This window comes from Schistocerca gregaria, chromosome 7, assembly GCF_023897955.1.
Source record: "Schistocerca gregaria isolate iqSchGreg1 chromosome 7, iqSchGreg1.2, whole genome shotgun sequence".
Taxonomy (NCBI): Eukaryota; Metazoa; Arthropoda; class Insecta; order Orthoptera; family Acrididae; genus Schistocerca; species Schistocerca gregaria.
The window spans coordinates 475,812,496-475,825,488 of NC_064926.1; the positions used below are offsets into that span (position 1 = coordinate 475,812,496).

At 49.2% G+C, this 12,993-nt stretch overlaps 1 pseudogene; it reads right to left on the reverse strand.

The window, feature by feature from the left end:
* Positions 1 to 7,660: 7,660 nt before the first annotated feature.
* On the reverse strand, positions 7,661 to 10,449 carry LOC126282442 (putative uncharacterized protein DDB_G0271606; annotated as a pseudogene).
* Between the last annotated feature and the right edge of the window lie 2,544 nt (positions 10,450 to 12,993).

The following is a 12,993-nucleotide window of genomic DNA, read 5'->3' on the forward strand; positions in this document are numbered from 1 at the left end:
TGGGGGACTTCAACGCTCATAATGTCTTACGGGGCTCTCCGACTACTTGCCCCAGGGGTCGCATTCTGGAAAGCGTCATGATGTCTGAAGAACTGTGCCTCCTCAACTCTGGTGCTCCCACTCATTTCTGTACTGCTTCCGGATCGTCATCGGCTATTGACCTTTCCTTTTGCTCTCCAGCACTCGCGGATTCTGCTCTGTGGGAGGCTGCAGCTGACCTCCATTCTAGTGACCACTCCCCCCTCTGGACTCGCCTCCTGGATGAGGCTGTGGCATTACCAGTGCCGCCCCAGTGGCACCTTTGCAGAGTTGACTGGACACTTTTCAGCCAACTGGCTGTTTTGGAACACCGTGCCAGCGTCCACGAATGGGTAGACCATGTTGCAGCCGTGATCTCACATGCTGCTGAATTGTCAATCCCACGGTCATCCGGTCATCCCAAGAGGCGTCCTGTCCCTTGGTGGACCACTGAGTGCCACTCAGCCATCCGCGCCCGCCGTGCAGCACTGCGCCGCTTCAAGTGCCGTCCCTCAGCTGACAATCTTGCGGCCTCTCGGGTGGCAAGGGCCAGAGCGCGGCGAGTGATTAAAGAGAGCAAACGACGGTCATGGCAATCGTTCTTAAATTCCATCTCTCGCTCCACTAGTTCTACGAAAGTATGGGAAGCCATCAGGAGGATTTCCGGGAAACTCAGCCAGCTCCCTGTCACGGCATTGCTGCATCAGGGATGTCTCCTCACGGCGCCGAGAGACATTGCCCAGACACTGGCCATGCATTTTGCGGAATCTACCGCCACTATTAACTGTGATCCAGATTTCTGTCGCTACCGCACTGCCATCGAAAGGGGTCACTTGGACTTCCGGTCTCTAAATTCTGAACCCTATAACTGCCCCTTCACAATGTGGGAACTGGATTCTGCGCTGTCTGTGGCTCATGATACTGCGCCTGGTCATGATCAAATCCGGTACAGCATGCTGCGGCAACTGTTGCTGCCATCCAAGGAAGTTCTCCTGAACTGTTTCAATATGATATGGTTATCCGGCACGTACCCTGACTCGTGGAGGGAGGCAATTTTGATTCCCCTCCTCAAACCAGGGAAGGACCGAACGCATCCCAGTAGTTATCGGAGTATTGCCTTGACGAGCTGTATTGGGAAGACGTTGGAACGCATGGTCAACCGCCGCCTGGTTTGGCTGCTCGAGACCAGGCAGCTCCTTAGCCCCTCTCAGTGTGGCTTTCGGAGATGTCGTTCCACTATAGACAACTTGACCCTGCTTGAGGCCGCCATCCAGCAGGCCTTTCTACGTAACCAGCTTCTTTGACATTAATAAGGCGTATGACACTACTTGGCGCCGCCTTATCCTCAATCAACTCCATGAGTGGGGCTTTTGTGGCCGTCTCCCCATCTTCATTCGGTCCTTTCTTTCTCACCGCCTCTTTCGGTATCGGGTTGGTAATGTGCTATCGGATTTGTACGTGCAGGAGAATGGTGTTCCTCAGGGCAGCGTTTTAAGTGTCACCCTCTTTGCCGTTGCTATTAACAGTATCACGTCCACTATCCGGAGTCCTGCCCAATGCTCCTTGTTTGTGGACGATTTTGCTGTTTTCTGTTCTTCCTCCAGTCTTGTCAGTGCTAGTCGGCAGTTACAGCTTACGATAAAGCGCTTAGAGGCATGGACTGCAAAGACGGGTTTTACCTTTTCTGCAGACAAATCTGTGTGTGTTCATTTTAATCGTTCTCGGCGTCCTTTTACCTCCCCTGAATTGCGTCTGAGAGACACCGTTCTTCCTTTTAGAGACACTGTGAGGTTCCTGGGCCTCACTTTTGATTCCAAGTTGTCGTGGTTGCCTCACCTTAAAGACCTCAAGGTGCGGGCCCTGAAGGCACTGAATATTTTGAAGTGTCTGAGCCATCGGTCCTGGGGAGCAGATCGGGCGCGTCTGCTGCAGTTTTATAGGGCTTTCGTCCGATCGCGTCTTGACTATGCTTGCACCGTGTGTGGGTCAGCAAGGCCTTCGTATCTGAAGATCCTTGACGCAGTACACCATGAGGGTATCAGGCTGGCCACTGGTGCCTTCCGTACCAGTCCCATCCCCAGCCTGTGTGCTGAGGCAGGGGAACCGCCGCTCGCCATCCGGCGGAAACTCCTCATGGTGCGACGGGTGTGTCATTTCCTTGCCTGTCCTACCTCCCCTGCGTACCCTACCGTTGCCCGACCGCCTATGGAACGTCTCTTTTCCAGTCGTCCCAGGGTAACAAAACCATTTGGGATTCGTGTCAAGCATTTGCTTGAGTCCCTTGGTGTGGAGCGTGTGGCCCCCCAACGACAAGGTTTTACTCGCCTGCCTCCCTGGTTGCTCCAGAGGCCCAGCATCCTTCTAGACTTGTCGGAGAACCGGAGGAACTGCACTCCGGCGTTTGTTTTTACCTCCTTATTTTACGATATTTTAAACCAGCATCCGGACCATGTACCTGTATTCACAGATGGCTCTAAACAGGGGGACTCTGTTGGTTGTGCTGTTATTTTCCCTGATCGAGTCGTCCAGTTACGGCTTCCTGCGGCGTTTACCCTCCTCGATGCCGAATTGTTTGCAATCTTGCGGGCATTGGAGCAGATGAGATGTGTTACCAGTCTTAAGTTCCTCATCTTTACTGACTCCCTGAGTGCCCTTCAGACCATGCAACACTTGTACCCAGCGGATACGGTCGTCCAGAACATCCATGATGCCCTACTCCACCTGCAACGGCAGGGGAAGGAGGTTTCTTTCTGCTGGGTGCCGGGGCACGTGGGTATTAGGGGAAACGAACTGGCGGATGTGGCTGCCAAAGATGCATGTTCCCTCCCTCACGTTGTTGAATGTGCCGTCCCCCTCCATGCTGTAACCTCCCTTTTGCGTTTTCGTGTTATGCATCAATGGGAAGAGGAGTGGTTGGCAGTTTCTGACAATAAGCTGCGTCTGGTAAAGGCCACTACGCGACCATGGCGTACGTCCTACCAGTCATACAGGCGGGATGAGGTTCTCCTCACTCGCCTCCGCATTGGACACAGTCCCTTCACGCATGGTTTTTTACTCCGGCGGGAGGACCCCCCAATCTGCAGTGCTTGTGGCGTCCAGATTACTGTCCGCCACATTTTACTTGACTGTCTTTTATTCTCTGACCAGAGGGCGGTGGTTTCCTTGCCACCGGATTTGCCCTCTATTTTGCAAGACGACGCAGCGACTGTGGTTAAGGTCTTACGGTTTTGTGTCCTGTCCAATCTGTTGCCTCGGATTTTAGGGAGAAGGTTTTAATGTGCTGCTGGGTGACTGGCTCACCCAGGTTTTAGGTAAGAGGTCAGCCAGTCACGATTACCTCCTTGTTTCCCTTCGGTATCTGTTCTCTTTTCCTTGTGTTTCCTTTCCTTTTTTAGTGTGTTTCTTCTCCTCTTGTTTTGCCTCTGTATGTGCGCATTTGGAACTGCGTCAGGCCTGTGTCTTTTAGCCGTTCTCCTTTTTCGGCGTCCGTCTTCGTCCCTTCGCCGCTTGTGTTCCTGTTTCTATGTGTTTGGGCGCTGATGACCACGCTGTTTAGCGCCCGTAAACCTCAAACACCACATCTGTACTTCTGTTTTCAATTTCATCGTATAGAATATCAGTAAATACAGGGTGTTTCAAAAAGGACTTTACAACTTTAAAAAAGTCATAAATTTATTGCAAGAAGATATAGAGCTGGATACATTGTTATTGTGTAGGGAGACACATTGTTTTTTTACCTTAAACTAAAGATGTTGTATGTGGCTTCCGTTGGTTATCCTGCACGCATCCCATCGGAAGTCAATTTCTTCCCAACTAGCTGAGGCATTGCAGCTGTACCGTGCCCAGTGGCGGCCCTAGGAAATCGATGAGGATGACCAAGAACAAAGTGTTTACTTCATGCAAGATGGCGCACCACCCCACTACCTGGCTGACGACCGCGATTTTCTCAGTGACCTCTTTCCAGGTCAATGGGTTGGCCGTAATACGCAAACTGCATGGGCCCCACGATCCCCAGACCTGACACCATTCAATTTTCGTTTATGGGGTTTCATGAAGGATGTCGTGTTTGTACCACCTGTGCCGGCTTCTCTACCAGACCTTAGAGCAAGAATTTACGCCACCACGTTGGGAAAACGTTGTCTCACTCGCTCTACGACGTCGTGAGATGTGCTTGGACGACCTGATTATTTGCTCTGAGCAACTGGAAGTCACCCGTTGGGATTTTTTGTGATCTATCAAAGGCTTTTGATTGTGTAAATCATGGAGTACTTCTAGATAAGCTCAAGTACTGCGGTATGAATGGGACAGTGCTCAAATGGTTTAAATCATACCTAACTGGAAGAGTGAAGAAAGTTGGAATAAGCAGTTCAAATAGTATGCAAAAAAACTGGTGATTCCTCAAACTGGGGAACCATCAAGAATGGGGTGCCGCAAGGTTCGGTCTTGGGTCCTCTGCTGTTCTTAATCTATATTAATGACTTGCCATTGTGTATTCACGAAGATGCAAAGCTGGTACTTTTTGCCGATGATAAACGTTCAGCTATCACACCCAACAGACAAGAATTAACTGGTGAAATTGTACACGATGTTTTTTCAGAAAATCATTAAGTGGTTCTCTGAAAATGAGCTCTCATTAAACTTTGACAAAACACAGTATATACGGTTGCACACAGTAAATGGAATGACACCATTGATAGATATTGACTTCGATCAGAAATCGGTAGCTAATGTAGAATATTCAAAATTTCTATGTGTATGCATTGATGAGGGGTTTAAATGGAAAAAACACACTGAGGATCTGCTGAAACGTTTGAGTTCAGCTACTTATGCTATTAGGGTCATTGCAAATTTTGGCGATATACATCTGAGTACATTAGCTTACCATGCCTATTTTCATTCTCTGCTTTCCTATGGCGGCATATTTTGGGGTAACTCATCATTGAGTAAAAGTGTTCACTGCACAAAAGGGTGTAATATGAATAATTGCTGGAGCTCATCCAAGATCATACTGGAGACACTTACTTAAAGAGTTAGAGATCTTCACTGTAGCCTCACTATATATATATATATATATATATATATATATATATATATATATATATATATATATATATATATACTTATGAAATTTGTTGTTAAGAATCCGAACGAATTCAAAAGTAATAGCAGTGTACATGGCTACAACACTAGGAGAAAGGACGATCTTCACTACTAAAGGCTAAATCTAACTTTGGCCCAGAAGGGGGTAAATTATGCTGCCACGAACGTCTTTGGTCACTTACCTAATAGCATCAAAAGTCTGACAGATAGCCATATAGGATTTAAAAGGAAATTAAAAGAATTTCTTAATGGCAACTCCTTCTACTCATTAGATTAATTTTTGGATATAATAAGTGGGTAATTTCCCCAACCCTCACAAAAAAAATTAAAAATATTGTCACGTAATATTTTGTATAGACACCTTTTATTAACCTGACGCGTTCCACATCATTACGAAGTGTCGGATTCATGATTTATGGAACAAGTACTAATCTAATCTAATCTATGCCTTGTCTTACCTAGCACCCTATTTCTACTAAACATTTATGCCACTTATAAATTGTACGCCTACTAGAAGGATCTTCAGCGTACTTGGTACGGCAATGAGGCTGAACTGTTCGAACTTCGATTCTTCAAACCAAAACACACAGCTGGCACACTCTGGTCCAGTGAAGGCAGACATCTTTAACGGTACTGCCACTACCGCTCCTCACCGTGCGATTCGGCATTAGAAAACTTTGCTAGACAAAACTTGATGTATTTCCCTACAGATAGACAATACAGTCACCTCTGTGGGTACTATAAATTAATTTACATGAATTTTCAATATTGTAAAGTCATTTTTAAACACCCTGTGGTGTAAGTCATGCAAAATTATTCGTAAATAGTCCATGTGGACGATCCGGGATCGATTCGCGGTGGTGCCAAGAATTCCTTCTTCGTGGGAGGATTGATACGGCGTGGACTCAGTCTCGTGGTGCCGATTAAGGAGATACTTTAATGAGAAGTAGCGGTTCCACAGTGTGGAAAGTCTGCGAAACGGTGAAGAGAGCGAGTTTACCACATGCCCCTCCATACCGAATCCACATGACGCCGCAAGGCAGAGGATGACACGGTGGCAGGTCGACGTTTTTTGGACGTCCGTGTCCTGGAACAGGATCTCCTTAGGTGCTGCAGGTGGTTGAATTATGTCGTAGAGATGTGACAGAGTGCTGGAAATTCGGTATGACACCAGAGGCTATGTCACTGTCTCTGACTGTAGAACATTGGTAGCAATGTTCATTTTTCTAGACAGTGCATAATTAAGCTGATTTCTCCTTTGCTTATCAGCATCAAGCATCCGTTTCAATACACTGCTAAGGGTGTAGCTACTGTCTCTGTTAATGCTGTCGTTACACTTTCCTGATTTTTTAATAGCAGTGAGATCGCTGGTTGCTCCAGTTGGTTGTGAATGTAAGCGAAGGTAACAAATTTTCCCTGAGTACAGAGAAATGATACACAATTTTTCCAATTGCCGTCGCCACAAAATTTCTGCTTCGGCTTCTTCTTCTGCTTCGGCTTCTTCTTCTGCTTCGGCTTCTTCTTCTGCTTCGGCTTCTTCTTCTGCTTCGGCTTCTTCTTCTGCTTCGGCTTCTTCTTCTGCTTCGGCTTCTTCTTCTGCTTCGGCTCCTTCTTCTGCTTCGGCTCCTTCTTCTGCTTCGGCTTCTTCTTCTTCTGTTTCGGCTTCTTCTTCTTCTGTTTCGGCTTCTTCTTCTGCTTCGGCTTCTTCTTCTGCTTCGGCTTCTTCTTCTGCTTCGGCTTCTTCTTCTGCTTCGGCTTCTTCTTCTGCTTCGGCTTCTTCTTCTTCTTGTTTCTGCTTCTTCTTCTTCTTGTTTCTGCTTCTTCTTCTTCTTGTTTCTGCTTCTTCTTCTTCTTGTTTCTGCTTCTTCTTCTTCTTGTTTCTGCTTCTTCTTCTTCTTGTTTCTGCTTCTTCTTCTTCTTGTTTCTGCTTCTTCTTCTTCTTGTTTCTGCTTCTTCTTCTTCTTGTTTCTGCTTCTTCTTCTTCTTGTTTCTACTTCTTCTGCTTCTTCATGCTTCTTGCTCCTGCTGCTGCAGCTTCTTGTTGCTGCTGCAGCTTCTTGCTGCTGCTGCTGCAGCTTCTTGCTGCTGCTGCTGCAGCTTCTTGCTGCTGCTGCTGCAGCTTCTTGCTGCTGCTGCTGCAGCTTCTTGCTGCTGCTGCTGCAGCTTCTTGCTGCTGCTGCTGCAGCTTCTTGCTGCTGCTGCTGCAGCTTCTTGCTGCTGCTGCAGCAGCTTCTTGCTGCTGCTGCTGCTGCAGCTTCTTGCTGCTGCTGCTGCAGCTTCTTGCTGCTGCTGCTGCTGCAGCTTCTTGCTGCTGCTGCTGCTGCAGCTTCTTGCTGCTGCTGCTGCAGCAGCTTCTTGCTGCTGCTGCTGCAGCAGCTTCTTGCTGCTGCTGCTGCTGCTGCTTCTTGCTGCTGCTGCTGCTGCAGCTTCTTGCTGCTGCTGCTGCTGCTGCAGCTTCTTGCTGCTGCTGCTGCTGCTGCAGCTTCTTGCTGCTGCTGCTGCTGCTGCTGCAGCTTCTTGCTGCTGCTGCTGCAGCTTCTTGCTGCTGCTGCTGCTGCTGCTGCTGCAGCTTCTTGCTGCTGCTGCTGCTGCTGCTGCAGCAGCTTCTTGCTGCTGCTGCTGCTGCTGCTGCTGCAGCTTCTTGCTGCTGCTGCTGCTGCTGCTGCTGCAGCTTCTTGCTGCTGCTGCTGCTGCTGCTGCTGCAGCTTCTTGCTGCTGCTGCTGCAGCTTCTTGCTGCTGCTGCTGCTGCTGCTGCTGCTGCTGCTGCAGCTTCTTGCTGCTGCTGCTGCTGCTGCCGCTGCTGCAGCTTCTTGCTGCTGCTGCTGCTGTCGCTGCTGCAGCTTCTTGCTGCTGCTGCTGCTGCTGCTGCTGCAGCTTCTTGCTGCTGCTGCTGCTGCTGCTGCTGCAGCTTCTTGCTGCTGCTGCTGCTGCTGCTGCTGCTGCAGCTTCTTGCTGCTGCTGCTGCTGCTGCTGCTGCTGCTGCAGCTTCTTGCTGCTGCTGCTGCTGCTGCTGCTGCTGCTGCAGCTTCTTGCTGCTGCTGCTGCTGCTGCTGCTGCAGCTTCTTGCTGCTGCTGCTGCTGCTGCTGCAGCTTCTTGCTGCTGCTGCTGCTGCTGCTGCTGCAGCTTCTTGCTGCTGCTGCTGCTGCTGCTGCTGCAGCTTCTTGCTGCTGCTGCTGCTGCTGCAGCTTCTTGCTGCTGCTGCTGCTGCTGCTGCTGCTGCTGCTGCAGCTTCTTGCTGCTGCTGCTGCTGCTGCTGCTGCTGCTGCTGCAGCTTCTTGCTGCTGCTGCTGCTGCTGCTGCTGCTGCTGCTGCTGCTGCAGCTTCTTGCTGCTGCTGCTGCTGCTGCTGCTGCAGCTTCTTGCTGCTGCTGCTGCTGCTGCTGCTGCAGCTTCTTGCTGCTGCTGCTGCTGCTGCTGCTGCAGCTTCTTGCTGCTGCTGCTGCTGCTGCTGCTGCAGCTTCTTGCTGCTGCTGCTGCTGCTGCTGCTGCAGCTTCTTGCTGCTGCTGCTGCTGCTGCTGCTGCAGCTTCTTGCTGCTGCTGCTGCTGCTGCTGCTGCAGCTTCTTGCTGCTGCTGCTGCTGCTGCTGCTGCAGCTTCTTGCTGCTGCTGCTGCTGCTGCTGCTGCAGCTTCTTGCTGCTGCTGCTGCTGCTGCTGCTGCAGCTTCTTGCTGCTGCTGCTGCTGCTGCTGCTGCAGCTTCTTGCTGCTGCTGCTGCTGCTGCTGCTGCAGCTTCTTGCTGCTGCTGCTGCTGCTGCTGCTGCAGCTTCTTGCTGCTGCTGCTGCTGCTGCTGCTGCTGCTGCTGCAGCTTCTTGCTGCTGCTGCTGCTGCTGCTGCTGCTGCAGCTTCTTGCTGCTGCTGCTGCTGCTGCTGCTGCTGCTGCTGCAGCTTCTTGCTGCTGCTGCTGCTGCTGCTGCTGCTGCTGCTGCAGCTTCTTGCTGCTGCTGCTGCTGCTGCTGCTGCTGCTGCTGCAGCTTCTTGCTGCTGCTGCTGCTGCTGCTGCTGCTGCTGCTGCAGCTTCTTGCTGCTGCTGCTGCTGCTGCTGCTGCTGCTGCTGCTGCTGCTGCTGCTGCTGCTGCTGCAGCTTCTTGCTGCTGCTGCTGCTGCTGCTGCTGCTGCTGCTGCTGCAGCTTCTTGCTGCTGCTGCTGCAGCTTCTTGCTGCTGCTGCTGCTGCAGCAGCTTCTTGCTGCTGCTGCTGCTGCTGCTGCTGCTGCTGCTGCTGCAGCTTCTTGCTGCTGCTGCTGCAGCTTCTTGCTGCTGCTGCTGCTGCTGCAGCTTCTTGCTGCTGCTGCTGCTGCTGCAGCTTCTTGCTGCTGCTGCTGCTGCTGCTGCTGCTGCAGCTTCTTGCTGCTGCAGCTTCTTGCTGCTGCTGCTGCTGCTGCTGCTGCTGCTGCAGCTTCTTGCTGCTGCTGCTGCTGCTGCTGCTGCTGCTGCTGCAGCTTCTTGCTGCTGCTGCTGCTGCTGCTGCTGCTGCTGCAGCTTCTTGCTGCTGCTGCTGCTGCTGCTGCTGCAGCTTCTTGCTGCTGCTGCTGCTGCTGCTGCTGCTGCTGCAGCTTCTTGCTGCTGCTGCTGCTGCTGCTGCTGCAGCTTCTTGCTGCTGCTGCTGCTGCTGCTGCTGCTGCTGCAGCTTCTTGCTGCTGCTGCTGCTGCAGCTTCTTGCTGCTGCTGCTGCTGCAGCTTCTTGCTGCTGCTGCTGCTGCAGCTTCTTGCTGCTGCTGCTTGCTGCTTCTTGCTGCTGCTGCTGCTGCTTGCTGCTTCTTGCTGCTGCTGCTTCTTGCTGCTGCTTCTTTCTTCTCAGGCAGGAGAAAACCACGAAACACCAATTTACCCGAGGCAACATGTAAGATGCAAAAATTGCAGAGCATTAAGATGTAAATAAGCGGTGTGCATTCAGTCTTACATGTAAGAGCACCTACGTGATTATAGTGAGCTCAGCGAATATTACAGGAAGGTTAAACAGTTACCTGTTGTTAGGTGATTGTGGGGAATTGCCTCGTTGAGCAGCAGTATCGTGCTGCTACTATCATGGCAGAAATTCTGGATTCAGACCTTTAACGTGGACTACGAACAATGTGATCGTTTCAGCCACAGGTCGTTTTTTCCAAAATATGAAATACAATGTGGCAAGAATGAAACTGTTCTAAAGTGAAACTCGCGATTTTCGCGAAATACGAGGAATCGTTTTCGTCAACACTATATTGCGTATTCTTCCACAAATATTTCGACTGTTTCTTTTTTACCGGATGAGCGCTTTTACGACCACAGGTCTCATCCTCAGTCGCGGTGAAAAGGTAAAGCTTGAAGATGTACTATCAGACATACCATCTTCATGCCGCCCATGCAATACTATAGTTGTAATCCAAGTATCTGTCGGAGAAGACCTACTACATTCGTCAAATATACAAGAGCTTAACACTTGTGCTGCGGTAAGCGTACGTGGACTATGTCGAAAAAAAAGACAAGAAAAGTGTTCCACTGTTATTTATACACTATATTACAAATAATAAATATGATTTAATACTAAATAGTAAGCAGCAACAATTCAGATTCTCACGAACGTGAAGAAATACACTACTGGCCATTAAAATTGCTACACCAAGAAGAAATGCAGATGATAAACGGGTATTCATTGGGCAAATATATTATACTAGAACTGACATGTGATTACATTTTCCCGCAATTTGGGTGCATAGATCCTGAGAAATCGGTAGCCAGAACCACCACCTCTGGCCGTAATAACGGCCTTGATAGGCCTAGGCATTGAGTCAAACAGAGCTTGGATGGCGTGTACAGGTACAGCTGCCCATGCAGTTTCTACACGATGCCACAGTTCATCAAGAGTAATGACTGACGTGTTGTGACGAGCCAGTTGCTCGGCCACGTTTTCAATTGGTGAGAGATCTGGAGAATGTGCTGGCCAGGGCAGCAGTCGAACATTTTCTGTATCCAGAAAGACTCGTACAGGACCTGTAACATGCGGCCGTGCATTATCCTGCTGAAATGTAGGGTTTCGCAAGGATCGAATGAAGGATATAGCCACGGGTTGTAACACATCTGAAATCTAACGTCCACTGTTCAAAGTGCCGTCAATGCGAACAAGAGGTGACAGAGACGTGTAACCAATGGCACCCCATACCATCACGCCGGGTGATACGCCAGTATGGAGATGACGAATATACACTTCCAATGTGCGTTCACCGCCATGTCGCCAACCACAGATACGACTATCATGGTGCTGTAAACACAACCTGGATTCATCCGAAAAAATGACGTTTTGCCATTCGTGCAGCCAGGTTCGTCGTTGAGTACACCATCGCAGGCGAACCTATCTGTGATGCAGCGTCAAGGGTAACCGCAGCCATGGTCTCCGAGCTGATAGTTCATGCTGTTGCAAACGTCGTCAAACTGTTTGTGCAGGTGGTTGTTGTCATACAAACGTCCCCATCTGTTGACTCAGGGATCGAGACGTGGTTGCACGATCCGTTACAGCCATGCGGATAAGATGCCTGTCATCTCGACTGCTAGTGATACGAGGCCGTTGGGATCCAGCACGGCGTTCCGTATTACCCTCCTGAAACCACCGATTCCATATTCTGCTAACAGTCATTGAATCTCGACCAACGCGAGCAGCAATGTCGCCATACGATAAACCGCAATCGCGATAGCCTACAATCCGACCTTTATCAAAGACGGAAACGTGATGGTACACATTTCTCCTCACACGAGGCATCACAACAACGTTTCAGCAGGCAACCTCGGTCAACTGCTGTTTGTGTATGAGAAATCGGTTAGGTACTTCCCTCATGTCAGCACGTTGTAGGTGTCGCCACCGGCGCCAACCTTGTGTGAATGCTCTGAAAAGCTAATCATTTGCATATCACAGCATCTTTTCCCTGTCGGTTAAATTTCGCGTCTCTAGGACGTAATCTTTGTGGTGTAGCAATTTTAATGGCCAGTAGTGGACATATTGCTTATTACCTGCACGGTAAGCAGTAAATCATGGCTCAATATAAGTAATTGGGTGGTCTTTTGGTATCTGAAGTTTCGAAACGTTTTCTATTTCACGCTGCAGGGACAACTGCTCAAGTTCACCCTTGGGTAAAGAAAGTGGCGGGCTACAGTTGATTAACAGGAAATTGGAGAAGTGAATTTTTTTTCCACAATAGATATTTCTCATAATAGCTTGTGCGGACTATATTTTAATGTCAAAATGTTCTCTGTGATTTAAAATTGGAGTTAAACATGAGCAGGATTAACCCGTCCGTCAACTGTATAGAAGGACAAAACTGATAGGTAAGCTTTTTTAATCGCAGACGGTTACAAGTGCAGTAAAAGGGTTGTTGATAAATCACATTGTTAGTGGCGGTGATCTTTGTGGTAAGTGAAGTTGATAAGAGACATGCGGGAAACATATTTGCAAAATTACACAGCGAGTTTCCTGTCATGTGATGGTCTCTGCGGGAGCTATCCTTGAAAAGTTGAAATATTGAATATTCCCCGCTTGGTAAATATTCTTCAAATTTTCTAAGTAGATATCGATTTGGGATTTTCGATTTATCTTACACTATCACACAACATGCGGGAGACTGTTCACGTTGCACGTGTCTGCATACGCCGAACATTCCCTGCCATCTCGGATCTGCATTGAGCTCCAGACATGTGTAGTGTATTCCATTACGAGTCGCACAAGTGTTTTACAAGCTGTTTTGTAGGCAAACGCCAGTTTTCCAGTATTCCATTAATCTTGAGCCTTTTCCACACCTAGTGGACTCCCAGATATTTGTATCAGATGTCGACACCAGTTGTGGTTCATTAATCCTTTAATCAATGGTTACAAATTTAAGTTTTGGAAAGTGTTCAACTTTAAAATTCTTT